General features: G+C 45.6%; 1 long non-coding RNA gene across 1 annotated transcript in view; it reads right to left on the bottom strand.

Moving 5' to 3' along the window:
- Nucleotides 1–1967: 1967 nt before the first annotated feature.
- LOC113833567 overlaps nt 1968–10929 on the bottom strand; it is a 34896-nt gene continuing 25934 nt past the window's right edge. Inside the window, exon 2 of the long non-coding RNA XR_003481437.2 lies at nt 1968–4849. This is a non-coding gene — a long non-coding RNA (uncharacterized LOC113833567). The remainder of the gene's footprint in view (nt 4850–10929) is intronic.

The following is a 10929-nucleotide window of genomic DNA, read 5'->3' as shown; positions in this document are numbered from 1 at the left end:
ACGGGGCAATGGTGGTGCACATCTTTAATCCCAGCACAAGGGAGGCAGAGCCATGTGGATCTCTGTGAGTTTGAGGCCAGCCTGGTCCACAGAGTGAGTTCCAGGACAGCCAGGGCTACACAGAGAATCTCTGTCTCAAATACCAAAAAAAAAAAAAAAAAAAAAAGTGTAACAAATTTTTTTTTAAGATTTATTTTAAATTTTTTAAAAACTCTGTGTAGAAGTCCGGTGTTGGTAGCTCATGCCTTTAATCCCAGCACTCGGGAGGCAGAGGCAGGTGGATCTCTGTGAGTTAGAGACCTGCCTGGTCTACAAGACCAGGACAGCCTCCAAAGCTACACAGGGAAACCTCAAAAAGCAAACAAACAAAAAGTAGTTGTGAGCCATCTGATGGCGGTACTGGTGTTGGGTCCTTTCCCATTGGGGTCAGCTGATCATCTGGTGACTAAGGATGACCTCCTGTGCCCTTCCCATTGGGGTCCCCTGACTAGGTATTTACTTCCTTGTTTCCCTCCTTCCGACTAGGCTTCAATGTAAGAGTGCAAACTATCTGCCCATCCCTATTGCCAGGGAGGAGGGGGAGAGCTTGGGGGGCATGAACCTATGACCTGAGTAACTTTCCACTGTGTCTCCTCTCCTTTGAAATAAATGGCATTCTCCTTGCAAGAATGACCCACTTTCAGATTCCCTCGCCTGAACCCATAAGAAGTTGTAGCACAGGCGCTATATACTGGGAAGGCACCTTGGATTTTTACAAGAGCAGCAATTGCTCTTAAATGCTGAGCCATCTCTTAGGCCAAATATAACCAAATATCTTGTGTTCTAATAGTATATCTTTGCTGGGGTTGAGGCTGGGTTTTTTGTTTATTTGTTTTGTGTTTTGATGAAGTCTCCGATATCATGGGTTGGCCTCAAAGTTTATAGATAGTGGAGGATGGCCTTGAACTACTGTTCCCCTGGCTTTACTCCAAGGGCTAGCATTACAGACATATGCTCCACACCTGACTTATGTTGCACTAGGCATCAAACCTGGGACTCAGTACCTGCTTGACAGGTATTCTTAAATTTTGTTGTTGTTGAGTTTTTGTTTTTTGAGACAGGGTTTCTCTATATTGTTTTGGAGCCAGTCCTGGCACTCACTCTGTAGACCAGGCTGGCCTTGAATTCACAGATCTGCCTGCCTCTGCCTCCCTAGGGTTGTCTCTTCAAAAGAAATGTATAACCTGATTTTGGTCCAGAAGCCTGGGAATGTTGGTAGCCTAGATGACCTCTGCCCTATCTGTAGGATAGAGACCACATCAGATCCTCCCCCAGGCCCTCAAGATGACAAATGTCACCTAGCTACAGAACACATCTTTATGGAAGACATGACTTGAACTTCGAAAAGAGTTTCGATGGCACTTATGCCTTAAGCTTTATTATGCACATGGGATTGTGTTACACCAGGAAACTTTTCCCAAATTGAATTGTACTTAAATATGCCTGAAATAAAAGCCTGGTGTCAGACTCTAGATGTTTGAGTCATATTAAAGCAGACTTTCTTCTTGCTTCCCATGGACAATATTTGCAGAGACCCTCACAACACTCCATCATGCCCAACAAGTCCAGACCACAGGAACTATAACAGAGGGTCACATGGCATGCATAGTGTGTGTTTGGGGGGCACAACAATGAAAGCAGACTACTGCTCTGCTGCTCGGTCCCTGCTCTCCACTCACACAGTCCAGGATCCAGCCAGAGAATGGGACCACTCGCGTGCCGCGCGCGCGTGCACACACACACACACACACACACACACACACACACACACACACACACACACACGCCAGCGCGCATGCGCGTGCATGGCTTGGCCTTCCCACCTCAAAGCAACCAAGATAATCCTCCAGAGGTGTACCAATAGGCATACTCATTTTCTAGCTGATTTTAGATTCTTTTAAGTTAACCATTAGCATTAACCATCACAATGACATTTGTATATTTATTTATTTATTGTGATACAAAATATGTGTTTTATCAAAACATCAGAAGATAGGTGGGCTTGTGCTCATTTTTTTCTCATTTTTCTATCTGAGGCAGGGTCTCACAAGCACTGTTTCAGTCCCTGTGAGGAGAGTTTTTAAAAGAACTCTGGGGAGATACAGGGCTGATCGGAACTAAGCCAAATGATGTCTCGTTGGAAATAAATCACGAAATTTTAGGGATGAAAGCTGATTGTATGTGGTTTCTTCTCAGAAGGGAGCTAGCAAAGCCAGACGTGGTGGAGAGGCTTCTAATGCCAGCTACTAGGGAGGCTAAGGCAGTGTTGTGGAGTATCCATCAGAGAAGACGGACTTAGGACAATAGAACACATTTTTTTTTTAACTGCCTGGCAACTAAACTGGATGTTTGGGATCCTACTGTAAAACTGAGCCTTTCTCAGGGTGAACGGTTAAGCACAAAAACCATGTTCTGGGTTGACATACTTCAATTAACAAGAACAGTTAGCTAGAAGCAGAACTACAGAAGCCAAAAGCAAGGTTTGTACATCTAGAGACTTTCCCAGAACTATGTACAGACTTTGATGGACTATGTCTGTGTTTTTGTTTTGGCAGATGGTACTGTCTACATGCTGAGTTCTATTGGCCTGAATGGTACTTCCATCCTGGAATCAATTATACTAAAGAGGTCTTGATATGTGAATAAATAATAAAAATTAATTCTTTTTTTTTTAAAGCCATTCCCACCGGAGATAGAATTCAATGGTGGAGAACTTGCTGAACATGTAAGGGGGCTTAGGATTGAGCCCACATCACAAAGCAACAACTAAACCCCTTTGCTCCCAGTCTCTTTAGGGTACACAGGTAAAACTCTGCTGAAGAAAATTAAGAACACCTCACATTTTTCAGTTGTCTTCATTATTATTCCAGTAAGTATACCATACTCTAATGTTCAAATCTTTTTCTACTTACAGCAATGTTTGTTTGTTTTGGTTTTTCTGAGACAGAGTTTCTCTGAGTAGCCTTAACTGTCCTGGAACCCACTCTGTAGACCAAGCTGGCCTTGAACTCAGAAATCTGCCTGCTTCTGCCACCCATGTGCTGGAATTAAAGGCATGCACCACCATTGCCTGACTAGCAATGTTTATTTAATAATTGTATTTATTCCCATATGTAGAAGGCACCTAGACAGCCTACAGTTGAACGCCCCCGAGGGTTTCCATTCCTTTTATAACTTCTTGCCATCAGCTGAAATAGTGCTAGTTTTCTGAGTGTTCCTGGCTCTCAGGATTATCTTTCCCCCTTTCAATTTTTCTGGCTGCCTCTAGCTGCTCCCTCCTTCTTCCAGGCCACAACACCAGCCATTACTCCAGTAAATTACTGCATTTACTGCCCTCTATACGATAACTAGAATAGATACTTGGTACAAGAGAGTATCAGTGCATAATTTATATGATTAGACAAGATATGTGCATATATTTGTATATATGTATACACACACACACACACACATGAGGCTGAAGCAATGTTGCTTCAAGTTTGAGGCTAGCCTGAGCTACACAGAAAGTTTTAAAATACAAACAAATCAATAAAACCACACTCGATTTCCTCATTTTCTGACACACAGTCAGTCCATCCAGGACTTGCTATGGGGACTTTTATTTATTTCTCATTCTGTTTTCTTGGTTGCTGGAATATCTTCTCTAAGCACCCCTGGAGAGAGCTATGACTTCTAGCAGTAGGACCAGACAGTCTCCTCCTTGAGGACTTAGTTATTGAAGAAATGTAGGATGCCCTTAGAACATACTGATTGACTATGGAAGTCATCTGACATGGACCCCAAGGATTTTGTAATCAGCCAGCCTCCAGCAGGCCACACGGTTGATCAAGTGATTTCATCTCTTCCAGAAAAACCACTAAAAGCTCATTGCAGAATACAGAAACTAGTTTTGTTAAAAGTATCTACGAGGCTCCTTGAGGTCAGAGTTATTGTTTTGTTAATGTGTTTCCATTACTAAGGCTTCTGCAGTGAACCGATTTTCCCAGGTGGGTGGGCCAATTCTACTCTGATCTTCATTCTGTTGTTGGCCAGTTCCCCAAGAGGCTTCTGAATGTGCATTGTAGAGGAATTGCAACAATGTTGAATGGACTGTTTCAAATAAACATTGTTTATTTGAAAATACATCTATAAATGTGTTTGCAAATGGGTTCAGGCCCTCCTGTGAAAAGGGTCTGTGGCTCCTAAAAAGAAAACTCTTCAAATGAATCAGAACTGACTCAAGAAGTTGGAAAACGGTGGCAGGGCTTCGCGTCCTCATATCAACCCCCACCAAGGCTACATCTGAACACCTTCCAGCTCCCAGACTGACGTTTATTTATGTCGCCCTTTCACCTTTTAAAATTTTCCATTCAGCAAAATCAGTCCGTTTAGGAGAATAGGGGTCCTATAACTTCTGTCCCTGATACTCCCCTGTGAGCAGTGATGGAAAACAAGGATTTTGTTTTCAGCTAGTGCCCAATCTGGATGTGTGTTAATGAGAATTCTGCCTCTTTCCATATTGTAGCCCCGGGCTTTCCTGTGACCACCAATCCCAGAGCATTCAGATCCGAGTGCTTCCCAACACAAACACTATGTTCTCCCAAAGGGCCGGTGGGCGTGGTAGTTTCTGTTTGCTTGTTTGTTTTTGGATGAGCAGACTGCATGTGAATACTGTCTCGGCGCTATTTTCTGGGTGAAAAGCTAGGTCTTCATTGCCAACCGAGACACCTTGTTCAACCCACAGGTTCTTGCAGCATCTCTCTAAACGTCCAGCAGATGGCAGCACAGCTGAATTTTCTCGAGGTCTTGTGCATGCCCAGCTTGCAGAAGGCTGGAAACAAAACAAGGAAACTTTTAAAAAATGTTTTTAAGATTTATTATTTATAAAAAAGATTTATTATTTATTATTATACAGTGTTCTGCCTGTATTCCAGAAAAGGGTACCAGATCTTATTATTATAGATTGTTGTGAGCCACCCACGTGGATGCTGGGAGTTGAACCCGGGTCCTCTGGAAGAGCAGCCAGTGCTCTTAACACCGGAGGCATTAGTTTTGTTTTTAGAAATGCCCTCAGCCGGGCGGTGGTGGCGCACGCCTTTAATCCCTGCACTTGGGAGGCAGAGGCCGGAGGATCTCTGTGAGTTCGAGACCACCCTGGTCTACAGGAGCTAGTTCCAGGACAGCCTCCAAAGCCACAGAGGAAACCCTGTCTCGAAAAACCAAAAAAAAAAAAAAATTTGCAGCCAGGCGGTGGCGCACGCCTTTAATCCGGGCACTCTGGGAGGTTGATGTAGAGGGATCTCTGTGAGTTCCAAGGCCAGCAGGTCTACAGAGCGAATTCCAGGACAAGCTTCAAAGTTATACAGAGAAACCCTGTCGTGAAGGCCCCCATCAACAACAACAAAAAGCAAAAAAAGAAATATTTGCTCTTTGTTCATTAGGTTGCCCACTTTTAGAAGGGGATCTTATTTATTATTTTTATGTACTTAGCTGTGTGATTTTATGTGCACCACCTGTATGCAGGTTCTTGCAGAGGCCAGAAGGCATCTTATCTCTTAGAACTGGGGTTACAGGTAGCTGTGAGCCACGAGGAGGTGGGTGTTGGGAACCGAACCGAACCTGGTCCCTCAGCAAGATCAGTTAGAATTCTGTGCTACTCTGCCATCACTCCAGTCCCGATCCCCTCTTTTTGAAAGCCCGGGGCAACTTTTTTGTCTGTCTGTCTGTCTGTCTGTCTGTCTGTCTGTCTGTCTGAGTGGGAGCACATGTGGAAGGCAAAGCGCCACCGTTACTTGAGATATCAGTAATCTCTTTCCAAGTGTGTTCCAGGAATCAGTCTCAATTAGCAGGGCTTGAGCTGTACGCACGTCTGTCCACTGAACCATTTGGCTTGCCCACGTTTTCAAATAATAGCAATTGTCATGAGCGCACACTGGGGCTGGGAACACAGCTCAGTGGTAGAATCCTTGGCTATTGTGCACAAGGCCCAGGGCTCACACATAAGTAAATAAGTAAATAAGTAAAATGTGAGGGCGGTAGTGGTGGACAGATATGATCAATACAGTTGTATAAATGTATGAAACGCTAAAGGAATAAAAAAATAATATTTTTAAAAGGCAGGATGTTTCAGAAACTAAAACAAACGGGCCCAGTGACTCCCAAGGCGTGGCAGCGGCGGGCTCACTCGCTGCGACTGAAATGGCCTCCGTGGACGCCGGGCGGTGGCCGCAGCGTTCAGACAGCGCCGCCTGCTGGTCACGGTGGTAAAGAGCACCGATCTGGGCAGCTGCGTGCAGGGCGTGGACCCTGCTCATACCAGAGAGTTTATTCTTCCCTAAGCAAGAAGAGCTAGGTACTTAGCTGGAGCCGGCCTTGTGCTGGGAAGAGAAAGCTGATGCCTGCTATAGTTTGGGAAGGCAATGTCCCTGAGGGCTTTAATGCTTCCAACAGCTAAAAAGGATGGGTTTGATTTTTATAACTGTCGTTTTAGACAACTCTTACTGGAGGAGAATGGAAAACAGAACCTGATAGGGGTCCACTTTAATTTTATTTTACCCTATATCAATGGGACTTGCCAAATACTAAAAGGGGTTATAAGGCAAGCTTGAAATATGAGCAGGGGGTTGCGTTTTAAAGTGGATGCGCTAATCATTTCTGCCTGTCATTTTTATTCTAGGGACGCTGCGGTGGTGAGGTTTCTGGAGTCCCGCCTCCTCTCCCCACTTCCGTTCTCTCCTCACTCATTTGACAGGAGCCCCTGCACTCATCTCCTTAGAACACGTCATCAGCATCCACTGGAAGAGTGGATTGTGGTACCACCTATTCCCCCTATGGCTGAAGCCGGCAGAAAGATGACGGGTTGCCACCTGCTCTTGAGCCTGCCTGTTTGTCGGGAACCCTGCAGGGTGATGCCAAATACAGCTCCACTTTCAATGCAGGCGCCTTCCACTCAGCGATTGCTAGTTTTAGAATCTCACACAACTTCGTTTTACTTCCAGTAAGAGAATGAAGACCCACAGATGGGCGCAGCCACAGGACACTTGTACCTGAAATTAGGCCGTTGACCAGAGCTGTCAGCAAGATCCCGGAAGGCCCTTGAGGCCGTACTTCCTGCTGAACTCTGAGCCACAGATGCTGTCTGGGGGAGGGGCGGGCATTGTCTTTAGCTGTGTAGCTAAGCAGTGCACCGCGTTCTAGTGAAAAATAGCAAACGGTTTGTGGTCACAAAGGCAGGCCTGGTTAACTCAGTGGGCCACAAAACAGAGCTAATAGGCATAAGTGTGGGGAAGAGATTTGAATGGAGGGCGTTCTGGGGGCCCGGGGTTAATAGAGAGGATGGGTATAACCCGTAATCAGAATACACTGGTTTTGTTTGAGTCAGGGTCTCATCGAATGACTCTGGCTGGCCCGGAACTCAGTATGTAGAGCAGGCTGAGGTTGAATTCACAGAGATTTATCCATCTGCCTCTGCCTCCTGGAGTGCTGGGATCTAAAGGCATGCGCTACCACGCCCAGCTATATGAAATGGTTAAAGAACAAATTTAGTAAAAGAAAAAAAGCCCATTTAAAAGGAAGAAGTAAAAGAATGATGGTGTGTGCTGGTTCCCAGTTTGACATGAAGATTGCTTCTCCCATCACAGCCCATTGTTGGGAAGCATTCATTATAGTCTCTCATTCACAACAGCACTGCCAGAAAAACACATTAGGAACCCAACAGCAAGAGAAAGAAGATTGGGTTAGTAGGTCCCACAGGTGAGCGTCTGGGCTGCAGCCCTCCCAATCCGGATCCAACCAGATGAACACCAGGAGTTCTTTGTTTGGAGGACAAAGGGGGATATTTAGTAACTTTTAGTGAATGGGGCAACCCAGGAAGATGTTTGACATTTGTTTATCTGACATTTGTTTATCTGCAGAGAGGAAGGAGGGGATGCCTCCCTGTTACTCTGTTGTAAGTGTCCTTCAGAGAGAAGATACAAGAACAGAGCAGCTGAAAAGTTGGATACAATGCAGGCAAACATCTCCCCGCTTGACGCTAGACTACTGAACCAAAGGTTACTAAACTAAGGCAGGGACCAGGCTTGAGACTCCCTGGAGGAGCCCCCAGAGGAAGTCGGCTCACACAAAGCCACACAAAGCCAAGCCCTTCTCTGACAGGGGGAGGGGAGCCGCCTTTTCTTTGTTGTTGGGAAGGGTCTCTTCCACGCCAGCCTGGTCTACAGAGCGAGTTCCAGGACGGTCCGGGCTACACAAAACATCCCTGAATGGGAAGAAAAGAAAAGAATCTCGAGCTCTCCTCGACCTCTCTCCCTGCCCCCCTCACCTGTCCTTCCCCCTCCCCCCTCCTCCACGAGTTGCTTTCATCTCTTGGGAGGAGGAAAGCAAAATTAATTCCTCACTGATACTGATCTGATCCCCGAATCTTCCGGAGCCCTGAACTCTGTGAAAAGCAAGGTTTAACCATATTTAGAATTCTAACCTGCCTTGAGTTTTGCTTTTTTTTTTTTTTCCTTTAGTAGTGCTTTACATTCTATCAGTGGGCTCCACTCCCACCCTTGGGCATTTAAATCTGAGCTTCCAGGCAAGTTTTCCTACTGTGTCCTTTCTTCTTAATATGAAATAAAACTCAAGCTCACCTTCAGGAAGAGGCAGTTCAGCCTTGGCCCTAACCTGAAGCCGCAGTGGAAGAGAAAGACACCCTCACCTTTTCCCATTTGCAAAATCAGTGTGTTGAGCAGGAGTGCAGAAGCCTAAGCTAACCTCAGAGAAGAAAACCTGTCACACAAGGAAGAACTCTGCCAGTTGCAGAATGGGTGGGGACCCTATACCACCCAATTATTTTCTTTTTCCGAACCCCTAGGGATTTTTAATTTTTTAAAAAATTTTGTTTATTGTTTGTGTATGATGTGGGAGTCAGAGTAAAAAAAAATGGTGAAATCTCTGGCCTAGGTGGAGGCCTAACATCCCAGAGAGACCCCACCTTAGGCCGTGATAAAGGGACAGACATCATAATTTAGTGGTTCTTTAAAGATGACCCGTGTCCCTAGTGCAGCAGCTTGCAGGGCTGGGGCACAGCAGCATGTGTCATTCTGAAAAACAAAAAAGAAAGGAACCTTGGAAAGCAGTGAGAGTGTTTGTCCTGGAAGGAGACAAAGGGCTGCCACTGAACAGAGAGGAAACAGGCATGGCTTGTAGGAAAATGACGGTTTATAAAGGTACAAGGGAAAATCCGGCGTTAGGATGAGGTGTTTAATTTTAACTTGGCATGTTAATTAGGCGAGCCAAATCGGTCTCTTGATTGCCGGACTTTAATACTTTGATAGCTGGACCTTGGTATTCAGCCTCAGGGGGAGGGACAGTCCAAATAAGGGAATAGACCCTGCTAGCTTCAGGAATGTAATCTAATGGTTTTTAGCAAGGCAGAGGGAAATGGGGAGAAGGGCAGGGCCTGCCAGAGCCACACGCTGAGTGGGATAGTGTCCATTTGGGCTTATGAAACTGCATGCGTGCAGCCCTGCAAACTACCATTCTGGGATGGGTATCCTGGGAAGGAAAGGCACATTATCTCACTAAAGGGATAATTATTCAGGTGATCTGCCTTCCCAGAGGTGGTTCTGGAGCCAGGTTGTTGGCCCACCTAACAGAAACGTTAGGTCTCTAGTCCGGCCAGGGATTTCATCCTCTTTGGTCCTTTATTGTTGCTGCATCACTGCCTCAAGATGGGAAATCTTACAGCCCCACATCTGACCCAGACCAAAACACAATACTGTCTCCTAGCTGGACCGTGGTGGTGCACACCCTTAGGCAGAGGCAGGTGGATCTCTGAGTCTGAGGCCAGCCTGGTCTACAGAGTGAGTTCCAGGACACCCAGGGCTGCAGAGAGAAACCCATCTAGGGAGAAAAGGCAGGGAGGGGCTTGCTATGCAGCACCAAGTTCAAATTCTAATACCTCAAATAAATGACACACAAAACCAAAAGACAAAACAAAATGAAAAATTTAACACTGTCCCTTTAAAAGAAAAGCATTCTGAATTGCTTCTCTCTGAGCTAAGCCTGGAATTAAGGCAAAGGGGCTGGCTCTGGCCTCCTGAATTGGAGTCATCACATTCCCCAGGCTCCCAGCCCATCTGCGGCCTGACTGATGCTCAGACCAAAATTCACATGTGGCTTCTTCAGCTCTTGACAGCTGGAGTGGTCTCCCCCTCACCCCCAACTGGAATTTCAGTTTGGGGCTGGCTGGAATGTGTTCCCACACACCCGGAAAACAGGTTCTATGGGTTAGAGAGAGAACTCTGGGATCAGATGATTTAGAAGCAACACAGGTTTATTTCCTGAACATTATCCCAAAATCAGGCTCTTTACATGAGTAGTCCAGCTCCTTAACAGAATTCTTCCTGGATTTCCTCTGCCTGCTAAATATCAGCTTGTGTTGTGTTCAGAACAAAAGGAAATCCGCAAGCTGTTGGAGGAGCTTAAGCCGCAGTGGAGCAGCTGTCCCACCCTCAGGCAGTCCCTGTGACCAGCCTGGTTAGCCCAGGAGAGACCCTGCAAAGGCCCCTTTCACCTGTGAGACCCAGCTAGAACAGGGAGCAGATGTCACGGACTTGTATTTACCTTTGTAGTTAAAAGAAAATTTAAACAGATATTGGGCGTGAATGTTCATAATCCTGCCTGTGTTGGCTGATGTCAGTTACCTCTACAGTGAGTCTCTAGCAGAGATTTCAACTGTGGGGTTCAAAATACCCCAAATATGTTACCTCATATTTCAGAGAACGTCAATTTAAAAATCAAAATCATAATTTTGGGGACAAGATCTCTATTTTTCACTTTATATTTTGCACACATACAGCAGAGCATTAGACAGGCAGTAAGCATTGAAGGAATTCATGCTTTGCAAAAAAAAAAAAAACCGCA

This window comes from Cricetulus griseus, chromosome 2 (assembly GCF_003668045.3).
Source record: "Cricetulus griseus strain 17A/GY chromosome 2, alternate assembly CriGri-PICRH-1.0, whole genome shotgun sequence".
Taxonomy (NCBI): domain Eukaryota; kingdom Metazoa; phylum Chordata; class Mammalia; order Rodentia; family Cricetidae; genus Cricetulus; species Cricetulus griseus.
The sequence above is the reverse complement of the archived record's forward strand: the minus strand, read 5'-3'. Positions and strand labels throughout refer to the sequence as shown.